This window comes from Mytilus galloprovincialis, chromosome 11 (assembly GCF_965363235.1).
Source record: "Mytilus galloprovincialis chromosome 11, xbMytGall1.hap1.1, whole genome shotgun sequence".
In the NCBI taxonomy this organism is placed as follows: domain Eukaryota; kingdom Metazoa; phylum Mollusca; class Bivalvia; order Mytilida; family Mytilidae; genus Mytilus; species Mytilus galloprovincialis.
The window spans coordinates 26,556,628-26,568,846 of NC_134848.1; the positions used below are offsets into that span (position 1 = coordinate 26,556,628).

The 12,219-nt window shown below is 32.6% G+C and overlaps 1 pseudogene; it reads right to left on the bottom strand.

Annotated features, from left to right (window-relative positions):
* Positions 1 to 6,556: 6,556 nt before the first annotated feature.
* Positions 6,557 to 8,703, bottom strand: LOC143052089 (uncharacterized; annotated as a pseudogene).
* Positions 8,704 to 12,219: the final 3,516 nt, after the last annotated feature.

A 12,219-nucleotide genomic window follows, 5' to 3' on the forward strand; every position in this document is an offset into this window, starting at 1 on the left:
TCTTAACCATTTAGGATTAAGAAAACAACTGACATAAAGGCCATGCATTTTTTGCACATAAACAATTGTTATGGTATTGTGTACGTTACAATACTTTTGTTTTTAAAAGAATATCTTTAATAAAATATTATTTAATAATTAAGTTTTGGCAAAATAGGAGATTTGGTGGAAAAAAAATTGAAGAATGATGTATGTGCAGACTTCAGTTTAAATATATCAAAATGTTTTCTGATAGGACTAAAGAATGGCCGCACTATCAAAATCATTATTTATTTTGGTGGACGATACACATTTTATTACTAGATTTATGATGCCTGTGGTAGGGACGGCAATGTTTTCTCAACCGTCTCATGAACTTGGTGCACGTGTTAATTTTTCAATAATAAGTTAGTAGTAGTATAACAGTAAATTCAAATCAATATTATTTGGTTATTTCAAAACTTTTCACAACTTCCTTAAAATGCCGCCAGTTCGTAAAAAGCGTGTCTCTAGTAAGAAAGTAAGAGACGTGACACACCCGTTGTACAGAATTCCAGTCATACGGAATTGACATTTGACGAAGTTAAAGTAATAAGGAAGCAAGGCATCAGGGCTCCGTAAACTTTCACCAAAGAGCATTTATTGGAACTATTAAATGAAAATTCATGACAGGATACTACAGATATGCCCGAAATTCCAGCATTACCTTAACTTACCATCAATTTAAACAACATGGAGCAAACTGTGGAACTTTAATTCAGTCGCTTTTAGTTCTGGAATCAAATATCGTTATCAACCTGAAGTCGTTAGTGATATAAATAATGGAGTACATCATGATACAGGATCTTATCACACTACCAAGGTTTCCTCAGTCATGTTTCCGCACGTTCAAGCAGTGGCACCGAACGTTCGGAAGCAGATTTTAGAAGGCAAGTACATCAATCTGGCTACTTTACTTAACAATCAAGAAAACGTACACGATTATAAAACCGTTGATGAATCTGACGGGTCCGTTCTGTTAATCACTCATCGCGATCCTCGCCTTCAAAGAAACTTGTCTATTCAAGAATTTCTAGAAGCTTTTAATATTTACAAAAATATTATTTGTTAAAAGCAAGACCGACGCATCGAATTCGATATCATTTTTCAAGATGTCATTGATATTTCTGCAAGATATAAAGGTCGCGTTTTCTACGAGTATCACAAGGCTTTCGCAAATAAGGTCGCCGCTATCAAACTGACCCACGGTAAAGTGGTAGATTTGTCCATCAGAGACGAAAAACTCTATTCTTCCATCACAAGTGGACAAATTATTAAGGAATATGGGTTCCTTCTAAAGCAAATAGCAAGTGTGTAATCTATAATATTTTACTTGATTTACTAATTATTTGTGTAACTTTACAGGATCGGATTTTTAAAAGTGGCATAAGCCAAAGCACAGAAAAGAAACGCCAGGAGACAGCAAAAAAAATGCTAGTGATATTTTCAAGAGCTGCATGCTGAATGCAAGTGTAGGTACTTGTAGTACACCTACAAATACTGGCATGTTAGACTTTAACCAACAGATTAATAATGTGTCCTGCACTACCACTGTGCCTACCCCCTCTGCCCAAATTAACATGCATGTCCCTTCCTCATCACCTGTGCCTAACACTAATGTTCATTCCTTTACTCATATGCCTCCACCAGCAGTAACCAGTCAACCACCACATAACATTACTACCATCCCTCTTTCCCCAGTTAACATGCATGTCCCTTCCTCATCACCTGTGCCGAACACTAATGTTCATTCCTTCACTCATATGCCTCCACCAGCAGTAACCAGTCAACCACCAAATAAAATTACTACCATCCCTCTTTCTCCAGTAAGCATACATGTCCCTTCCTCATCACCTGTGCCTAACACTAATGTTCATTCCTTTACTCATATGCCTCCACCAGCAGTAACCAGTCAACCACCAAATAAAATTACTACCACCCCTCTTTCCCCAGTTAACATGCATGTCCCTTCCTCATCACCTGTGCCTAACACTAATATTCATTCCTTTACTCATATGCCTCCACCAGAAGTAACCAGTCAACCACCACATAACATTTTTATTTCAATCCTGGTTTAGTTAGCACACAGGTTACATCTTCTGCACCCTTTCCTTACATAGCAACTACTAGTCAGCAACCAACTCCACTTGTTAATGCCCATGTTTCCTGTTCAGTACCCTTGTCCTACACAGCAGAGCCGTTACATCATTATCTCAATCAGCATTATAAGCAAGTCTCAGCTTTTAATAGTTATGTTCCATCATTTTTCCACCTCTCATATCGGGTTTTCATTCCTTTGTGTCACCCTTGCATATGTCAACTAATAGTCAGCAGTCTTCTTACATGCATGTTAACACATCTACCTCAAGACCTGTTATAATAAGCATTAATGACATACCAGCTTCCAATAATTCAACATCTACTTCTACAAATCCTCTATCAAATTTTACAGAACTAACTGACCTTCAACCAATTGACTCATTTCATTCAAACAATAACTGTCCTGATTGCATTATGAAAGACAAACAAAGTTCCAGTATACAGCAATATATTGAAAAACTTCACAAGGTGAACGAGGCTTTGAGGCGACAACGTGTGAAGGCTGCCGTTGTCTTTTGGACACTCCAAATGCAACTTATAAATGTGGTGATGAGAATAGTGTTACCAGTTCACTTATCAGTCTCATACAACCTTATGTATGTATATATGATCGGTAGTCATTTGTTTGTTTATCTATCTGTAATTATTTATTTTGTTTATTTATATATATGTAGTCGTCAATTGGGTAATGTTTTAATTTGAATTTACAAAATAATGTGAAATTCAGTAACATTTGGATAATTATGTTTTATGTCAGTATATAATATTATATCTGTATTCAATTTCCAAAAGCCTCGTCTAGATCAATAAACTATCATTTATATATTTTTTTTCTTGAATGGCCCAGAATAGATATGTTGGGAAACAGTTTTTAAGTACATATATACAAGAAGATGTGGTGTGAGTGCCAATGAGACCTATCTCCATCCAAATTACAATTTATAACTAGAGGCATTAAAGAGCCTGTGTCGCTCACCTTGGTCTATTTGAATATAAAACAAAGGACAGATGGGATTCATGACAAAATGTGTTTTGGTGATGGGATGTGTAGTTCTTACTTTACTAAACATTCTTGCTGCTTACAACTTCAGGTCACTGTACGGTCTTCAACAATGAGCAAAGCCTATACCCCATAGTCAGCTTTAAAAGTCCCTGATATGACAATGTAAAATAATTCTTAAAACTTAACGGCCCTATATATCAATTTCTAAATTGGACAGGACAAAGGAGTTCTATCTGAACAGTCCTCAGTTATATAACTTACTTGATTTAAGAAAGTCAGAATCCTCTGCTTCTTTCTCTATTGATATCATGAATATTATTGATTATAAACAACGAAATAATAGGTCTCATGGGAAACGCATCAATCGAAATCAACGAGTTAAACATCGTATAAATTATACACTTGATAATATCGTATCTATATTTAAAATTAATGGTAGGCATCAATTATTATGTAAACTGGGACAAATACCGATTAGTAAATTCCACGATATTTTCAGAGTGTGACACCATCTCATTCTTCAGCCCACTGTATGAATATTCGCGTATTAAAACAGCATTTTGCCACCATAGGCTGTTCCCACGTATTGACGAACCTGAAGATCATAAACGTCTTTTTTTTTAAATCAAATATATTAGCAGAGGTATTTATTTTATCAACTTATCTAGTATATTTAATGACTCTACCGTTCAAAGCTTTATACCTCCCTATTTTGATACAAGAAACAACTTTATATTGGGTATGATTATGTCAGTAGTTAAAATGAAGCGTCTTAAATTATTTTGTTGTTTTTTTGTACAATGGTTTTCCTCATAAACCTAATCGCTATTTATTCCATTCCGGATAAGTTCTAAAATTACACAACTTTTTCATCCAGTTGAAGCTATCTGGGACCCTGTTTAAACAATTCACCATGCATGATACTTTTTAATGAGACCTGTTTAATCTACCGTAAATACTTCAAACAAAATTTGTTTTACTTCAATTTTAATTTCGAAAAAAGTGGACCATACAATATCAAAGTTTCTTGATGATCACTTCTTAAGTTTTTCCTCCCTCAGCTCACTGCTGATGACCTCCATTTTCGGCCCGCATGACCTAAACAGGAAGTTGTATAAATGACTGTTTTTCCCGGAATGAACTAAATAGCGATAAGGTGCATTGGAAAGTAAGATGCAAAAGATTAATATTTGAAAACTGCACACATTCTGTATTTTTCATCGTTTTCATGAAAACGGTACATATTATTACATAGGTGCGACATCATCAGATTAAAAATCATATATTTTTCATTTATATTTCTTAATTTTAGATTTTGTATTTTCAAGCAAAAAGTGCATTTTTGAAACAGTTCTTAGGCAAAACTTGGCCTAGATCCCAATAAATGATTTAGGACTTTTCAATTTCAAAATCGGTCATATCTAGCATCATGCCCACACAATTTATTTTGAAATTTTTATAGGTTAAAAAATTTATTTGCAGACTTTCAGGTGTTGTAAGACTTCATTTGCAGTTTGGATGATTCATCAGAAAACTATTTAATTACAATTCCCAACAGACCACCAATTAAATCAAGTTACTGTCATGGGACACTTGCAGATTTGGGAATTAGAAGAGATACACTGGTACTAGTATAATGTGGCAGTTAGGATTATTATGTCGTTATTATTTTCCTTGTATAAAACTATAAATTTCATATTCCTTTATTTGATGATTTAGATGAAGCTTATTCAGTACTTCACTATGAAACACTGGCTTTGAAAATATGTTTTAATTGAATTATTTCACAATTAGAAATACATGTAGTACACAAGCATGCATTTTTAGATTTATAACTGAAATTGTTTTGTATAGTAGAGAATTTATATTATTATTAATAGTGAGTTTCAAATTTGCATAGATACATTACAAATGGTTTATTATAGATTAAATAATTGTCGAACGTAGGTTTCATTTTATTACATTATACTGTACAATTTAAGTAATGTACTGACAATCGCTTATTTTGTAAATATATACACAGGCACATGTCTCAGGGGAAAAAATCCTATATACATGAATATATGTTGATAACCTCCCCTTCGTGAGACAAAATTCCATGACAATCTGTCTATGAAATATTGTCTCAATACTCCAAAAATAACCAAAATATAACCTCCCTTTAACAGGTCACAATTTCGATGTATTTATCTATGAAATATTGTCTTCATTCACCCAAAATATAACCCCCCTTTAACAAGACAAAATTCCATAGTATTCATCTGTGAAATATTGTCTATAAACAGACACAATTTCACTATGCAAATTTGTCCTTCTCTGGACATTTTCTAGACGAGAACAATATTTCATGATATATAGACTTAGTCATGAAATATTGTCTTGTGGTACAATATTTCAATGGACAAAATTTTTCTTTACATAGAAACCTGACTCTTATACTGTAAACGACAAATTTATTTCCATTACCTTTATGAAATATTATAATTTAAATATTTACATGCATCGATCAGCAAATTACAAATACGTTAATCACCACAAATATGTGTACACTTTAATTATACTGTAATTGTTCTGCTCCTCGGGGCGTCTTGATTGCTAAATAAAAATTGTTGTTGTTATGAAGGATAAATTCAATATAATTTGATTAGCTATCAAAAACAACCTCACTTAGACATGCACCGTAATCTTCTGTTTGTTGATGGTTTGAAAAAAAACTATTAGTTATTATGAGTGAACGAAGGGCAAAGATTTTTCTTCTGCAACTTCTGTATCTGTATTTTTCTTGTTGATCGTGTAAATATAAGTTACAGGACATGAAGTGACTATTATTTTTTTTACGTCACACAGGTAATGGAAAATAAATTTGTCGTTAATAGTTTAACGAATTCTGCATGAAAATATTAAGCAGTGTCGGAAGTGTATACGAGCAGTGTTATGTCGCTCAGGAATTACGGGCAATTAAACTAGTTAGCATTAAGCATAGAAAAAAAACAAATGTGGTCACTTGTTCTTATCCCGACCGGCAGTAAAACGTAGCCGAAATGGGGCGTCCGATTGGCTGCGCGGAATGTATCGGGCTCACAGTCACGCCTGGTGATATTAAATGGGGACGTTAAATCCGATGCCTCGTGTTAAGAGAGTGCCAAGCTAAAATCAGCCGCGTCAAACGCTTATCCTTATTCTATTGATTTCTAACCTTGTATTACCCGGAGACTGGCTCTGCCAATTTTACCAGACTAACTAGAACGCCAGTATCCAGAAGTTTGTGTTTTCTCTTCCCCACACTAGCGATAACAATGAAAATTAAAAAAATATTCAAATATACCAATATTATACATCATTTAAACGGGAATTTCAAGAGAAATTCAATGCAAAAAGAATTAACATGATATCTTTAATAATAAAAAAGTTATACTCAAAAACGTTTTTCAGAATTTAAAGTGTTTTCTTCTTCTTCTTCTTCTCTGTATTAGCTTCCTTTAAATAGGAACACCTCTAATATATATATTATTAGAGTATTTGTGGTAAATTTTGAAAGATTTTTTTCTGGTTGTATGTAGATAACTATGTACAGCACACTATGTAGGAGGTTTTCTTTCATTTATAAGTTGTTTTTATATATATATACAGACTGTTTTATTTTGTATCTTTTTATTTTATTTTTTATTATAATAAAGGAAACGTGCACCATAGCAGTATTTACATGTGAGGGTCTTATATACATGTTTTTTTGTTTGTTTTTGTTTTAAAACTTAAACATACAATATTTAAAAGTTGTACAAAAACAAAATAAGTGTCTATAGTGATAGTAGTTATATATATATAATTCTATTTTTTATAAAAGGATAGAGTTATGGTTTTCTGTCGGCTATGACGGAATCCATCAACATGGAGTATGACATAGTTTTGACAGGATAATTCATCCCAAAGGTCCTTCTGGTTGGTTGCTTTGATAGAATATCTCATTACTATCACTCATAGTACTGAATTAACAATATCTCACAGTTTTAAATAAAGGCAACAGTAGTATACCGCTGTTCAAAACTCATAAATCCATGGACAAAAAACAAAATCGGGGTAACAAACTAAAACCGAGGGAAACGCATTAAATATAAGAGGAGAACAACGACATAACACCGAAACGTAACACACACAGAAACGGACCAAGTATCAGATTGCATATACCAGGCAAAATCACTCGTAAAATCACGCTAACTGTATCATCATAATCAGATGGATCAATCAAAGAAGTGAAGATACTGTCTTTGGCCAAACTCTCCTTATTACAAAAAGACAACAAAGTTATTCCAGACATAAAATTTTCAATGTCACCAATTGATGATTCTATATACTCGATTATTTCTTTGTAGTAAACGGAAATATCAAGAATGTGAATTGTTTTGTCTTCAATTACCTGCCATAAGGGAACTGTGATGAGATACGCAATCAAACCAAGGGCCTTGCATCCTGCTACAAACACATTATTATTGACATCAAACTTCACCGATTTCAGCAATCTATTACTGTCATTTGACTGTAAAAATTCTTTAATTTTGGAACTGAGAAAGTACACACCAGTTGCATTAGTGAATAAAATATTAAAGCGGTTGCCCCTAAATCGGTCGATTGGGATGCTATAAAAATGGTCTGACAAAAACAATAAATGGACCGTAAACTCCATTTTTTTCATCTCCTCCACAGCTAAAAGCTTTCGATACAGTTCTTATGAGTCGAAGACATCCAGGTTCACTTGCTTTCTTAAATGTCGCATCATAAATTGGTGGACTATTTTCAAATAATCCTCCCTCTGCTTCCAGAAGACATGCTGTTGAAGTCTCTGCCGCATGAACAAGAACATGTAAACTGCAAAAGAAATTGTTAAGTTTGGTAACTGATGATTTTTCATTGTCACTCATCTGACCCCATGATTCACCTAACTGATCTTGTAATATTTCAGCCCTATACTCTTCCAATAATTCATTGAATTTAATTTGAGTTGATGCCCTGTCTGACATAGTAGAAACAATGTTTAGCAATACTTTTTTGCCAGCTTCATGGTCACAAACTTCACTTATGTCTTGAAGAATTTCTTGGAATGTTTTTAGAGTGTCCTTTGCCCCTTTGGTCAAGATGTTTCTTAAACCTAATACCCATAATCTCCCTTCATTGTCAGACACATGATAACCTTCAAATTTTGTTCCATATTTTGATGTCTCGTCGCTAAGTAAACAAGTAGAATTTTTTTGACTTAATTCTTCAGCTAACTGTGTTTGGGCGAGAATAAGTCTCTGAACATTCATATTGTTAACAGTAGAGACAGATGGCAACTTATTTGGCCTCATACCAACAAGCTTCAACACTGTAGTAATAACCGGACCAACACGACTAGTAGTCACATTGTTATTTAACAACTGGTAAACACATTCTTGTGCTTCTTTTGTGTATTTTCTGGATTGTTCATCATACAATTTGATCGGTTTGCCTATATCATCAGATATTAAAAGTCTTAAATATTCATTGTCCTCTCTTTCATCTTTGAACTTTTCCCTAAGAGAAGATAATTCATTTTGTAAACTAGCCATCTGAGCTATTAATTCATTGTTCTGAATCTTCAGATTATCTAACTTGGCAATGCTTTTATCATTTACTTTTTGGAGATATACATTTTGTGACCTTATACGTTTCAACACAGTTCTTTGGCTTGTTATTCTATTATTTAAATTAAAAACAGTTTTCTTAAGGGAACAAAGCTCTGTCCTTTTCAATTTCAATTTATATTTTGTAGTGCATCTTTTCTTTAATGACAAATTTAACACATTATTTTCAATTTTCAACTTTTCTTCCTTTTTTAAAGAATCATTTAGGTCTTTGCCTAAATCAAGAATAACATTCACAGCACATTGTTTCTCTTCATCAAGGATATCAAGGCATTTATCGTATTTCCTTTTTTGTGTGACTTGTACATGTCCACTTTTAAAATTTGGAAAAGTGTATTCGGTAGACAAAAAGCTATCATTTTTTTGGGGAAAATCTGGTCTTGACTTAGATTTATTTAAAAGTTTGTTTTTTTCAAAATCGCATTTACTGAATTTAAAATTGAAGATCTCGCCGAACTTTTGTTAGCCACTGAACACATGACGATTTCCCTTCAGTATTGACATGGTAGATTATATCCTGTATTGTAGTGACATGTGACATTGTTTTATATGGGAATATTTATACATAAGTAACTAGAGTTTGAACACATTTGCTATTTTGATTTTCTTCTTTTGTACATACGTCTCCAGTATATATATATTTTGTAATCTAAATTGCAAAGGCATTTGGAATCCGTTGACCTGCACACCTTTATTAGGTCTATAATTTCCGGAATTAATAGTTTGAGTTAATATATCTTGGGGAAAACCTTCTTCAAGTGAATCACATGCTAATGTTGCTTCTTGTATAAAAGAAGTGTTTTCCACTAGTTCTTCAGTATAAATTTTCTCATAATATACGTTGTCTTCAGAAAAATGGTGTGATAGAATTGTTTGAGTGCTATTAGTGTGATGAATGTTAGTATGGCTTTGATCAGACAAATTTCTATTGCTGGATATACTATGAAGCTGTAAATAAAACCAAACCACCATATAGTACAACTACATAGGGCCATCCTTAATAAAAAGTTTAGTTTGCTGTCTATCGACTTTTAATTTTGGATGTGGGTAGGGAGACAAGAGAACTATTTTTCTGAGAGATGTTAGTGTCTTAAGCTCAAAAGGAAATGTACTGAAAAAAGAAACTTTTTTTTCTTATTAGGTAGGTCTGAATAAGTCGATTGAGAGCAAACATTTAACATTTTTCTAAGGTTGGCCAAGAGTATATATGAGGGGGAAAGGGGGTTCCTGAGTCATGAAAAATAGGTTTTTTATCACGTCTAGCTGAAAAGTATTAGGAATTTTCTCACTTGCGCCATATTTTTTTTAAATGATCATGATAACGTTAAATAATGTTTAAATCATATAAAAGGGAAAATTTCGACAAATCATGATTCATAAGACTTATTGTATCACAGTTCACCGTAAATAAAAGCATTAAACAACAATTCACAAGAAATAAAAAAAGAACCAGCCAATCATGTGTCAAGAAAAAAACCTTTCCTCCTTCATATATGTGCAAGCAAGGGTTTAGAGATAAAGCAATCATATTTCAAATTTCAATAGCAATAGATGTACTGTAAATTCAGAAATTATTGCGATGTTCTTGTTATTGCAAGAAAAGTGACAAGGTTATAATCGCAATTGTTTATACTGGCATTTTGACATTTATTATATAAATTGAACAGGATTTTTCATAATATCACAAAAATTTAAATCGCATAATAGTCAAAAATGACAAAATCGCAGTAATAAATGCACTCAATCATTTCTGATTTTACAGTACATAGAAGGTAGTGAATAACAGACTATAATTAGCGTGATTAGTGAATATTGAATATGAATGTGCAGACTAATTAGTATGATTAGTGAATATTGAATATCATGAATGTGCAGACTATAATTAGCATTAGTGAATATTTAATATGAATGTGCAGACTATAATTAGCATGATTATTAAATATGAATGTGCAGACTATAATAAGCATGATTAGTGAATATTAAATATAAATGTGCAGACTAAAATCAAACCAAAATAAAAAGTATGCCTGTTTAATACTGTACTCCTACCATCCCTAATTTTTACCCCCTACCCTGAACTTTTTCATTTAGCACTGTTAAAGTCACAAAATTGTTCCCATAGACTAAAGTAGAATAATAAAAATTTTAAAAACCAAAACCTTTCCTACCCTTTCTTTTCAGCAAGGTACAGTAAACACACATACTTTTTTTATTTATTAATAAATCTCCTCAATATATATATTTCGCCCTTTGTTTGAACTTGCATTTGAACGTGTCCTACTTTTGCATAATTATGCAATTAATGATTTTCCTTAATTATAGATGTATCCCATGTTGCTTCGGTATTCGTTTGCTGTTGTTCTCAATAAAAAGTTAGCTTCATGTACATGAAAATAACATGAAATAATTTGTATGTTAAAGCATAAATGTGAGCTTAATTTGCTCTTTTACATGGATCAGTTTTTTATGGAATATTTTGTTTAAATATTCTATTAAATGGTCAGTTTTAACTTTTGAAATTGAAATTATCAGCTTCTTACATTAGGTGAACTTTTACTGGAACCACTGGCACTGTTTACAGGAGCAGGCAAGCGTTTAACTTTACAGGTACCACTAAAAATGGAATCTAACAACTCATGATAATCTGCAATTACAAAAAAGTATATTTAAAACCTATTGCTTAATAAATATACAATACATAACCTCAAACAGGTAGTAGTTCTGTCAGATTGATGTGAAACTGGCTTGTATCAGTAGTAGGTTTCAGGTAGTTGATATTTTAATTGTAGACTGGTTTTCGAGACTCTCTCGATCAATTAAATGAGTTAGGTATTAAGTCTGAAATGCCATTTTTCTAAGAAGGGAGAAAAGCAACACTCTGTAGAAGAAAGTAATACAACACGCCTCGTAACCAAACTTCGTTGGATTGTGGAATCAATTAATGGTAGGATAAAGTATTTTCGATATTTGGACTAAGTCTTACTTACGAATCAAGTTCTACACATTGGTGACTATGTCAACATTGCTTGTTCTTTAATTAATCGTTATTTTAAACCAATGATTATTGGTGATCCTAAAACAGATGAGTTGTTGGGTGCAAAAATGCTTTTTTTGTCAAAACAAATTAATGAGTTGAAAATGATGGTTTTGACAAACAAAGTTATAAATGGTCCAAGAGAGATTCAACAGATTTTGATATTGAATTTCCACGTCTGAACAAAGAAGAACTAAGAAACCTCACTTTAGGAACATATCAACTGAAGATGGCAAAATCATACACAGAAGAACACTTTGACTCTGAAGGAAAATATGGTTATGAATAAAATGAGATGCGGGATATTGTTTGACTAAAATTGAGTTGTTAACTTTGTTGAAATAAATATGCAACTCTAGTAAGAAAGGTTATACAACGACGAGAAGACAATTTTTAAATGGATGTTT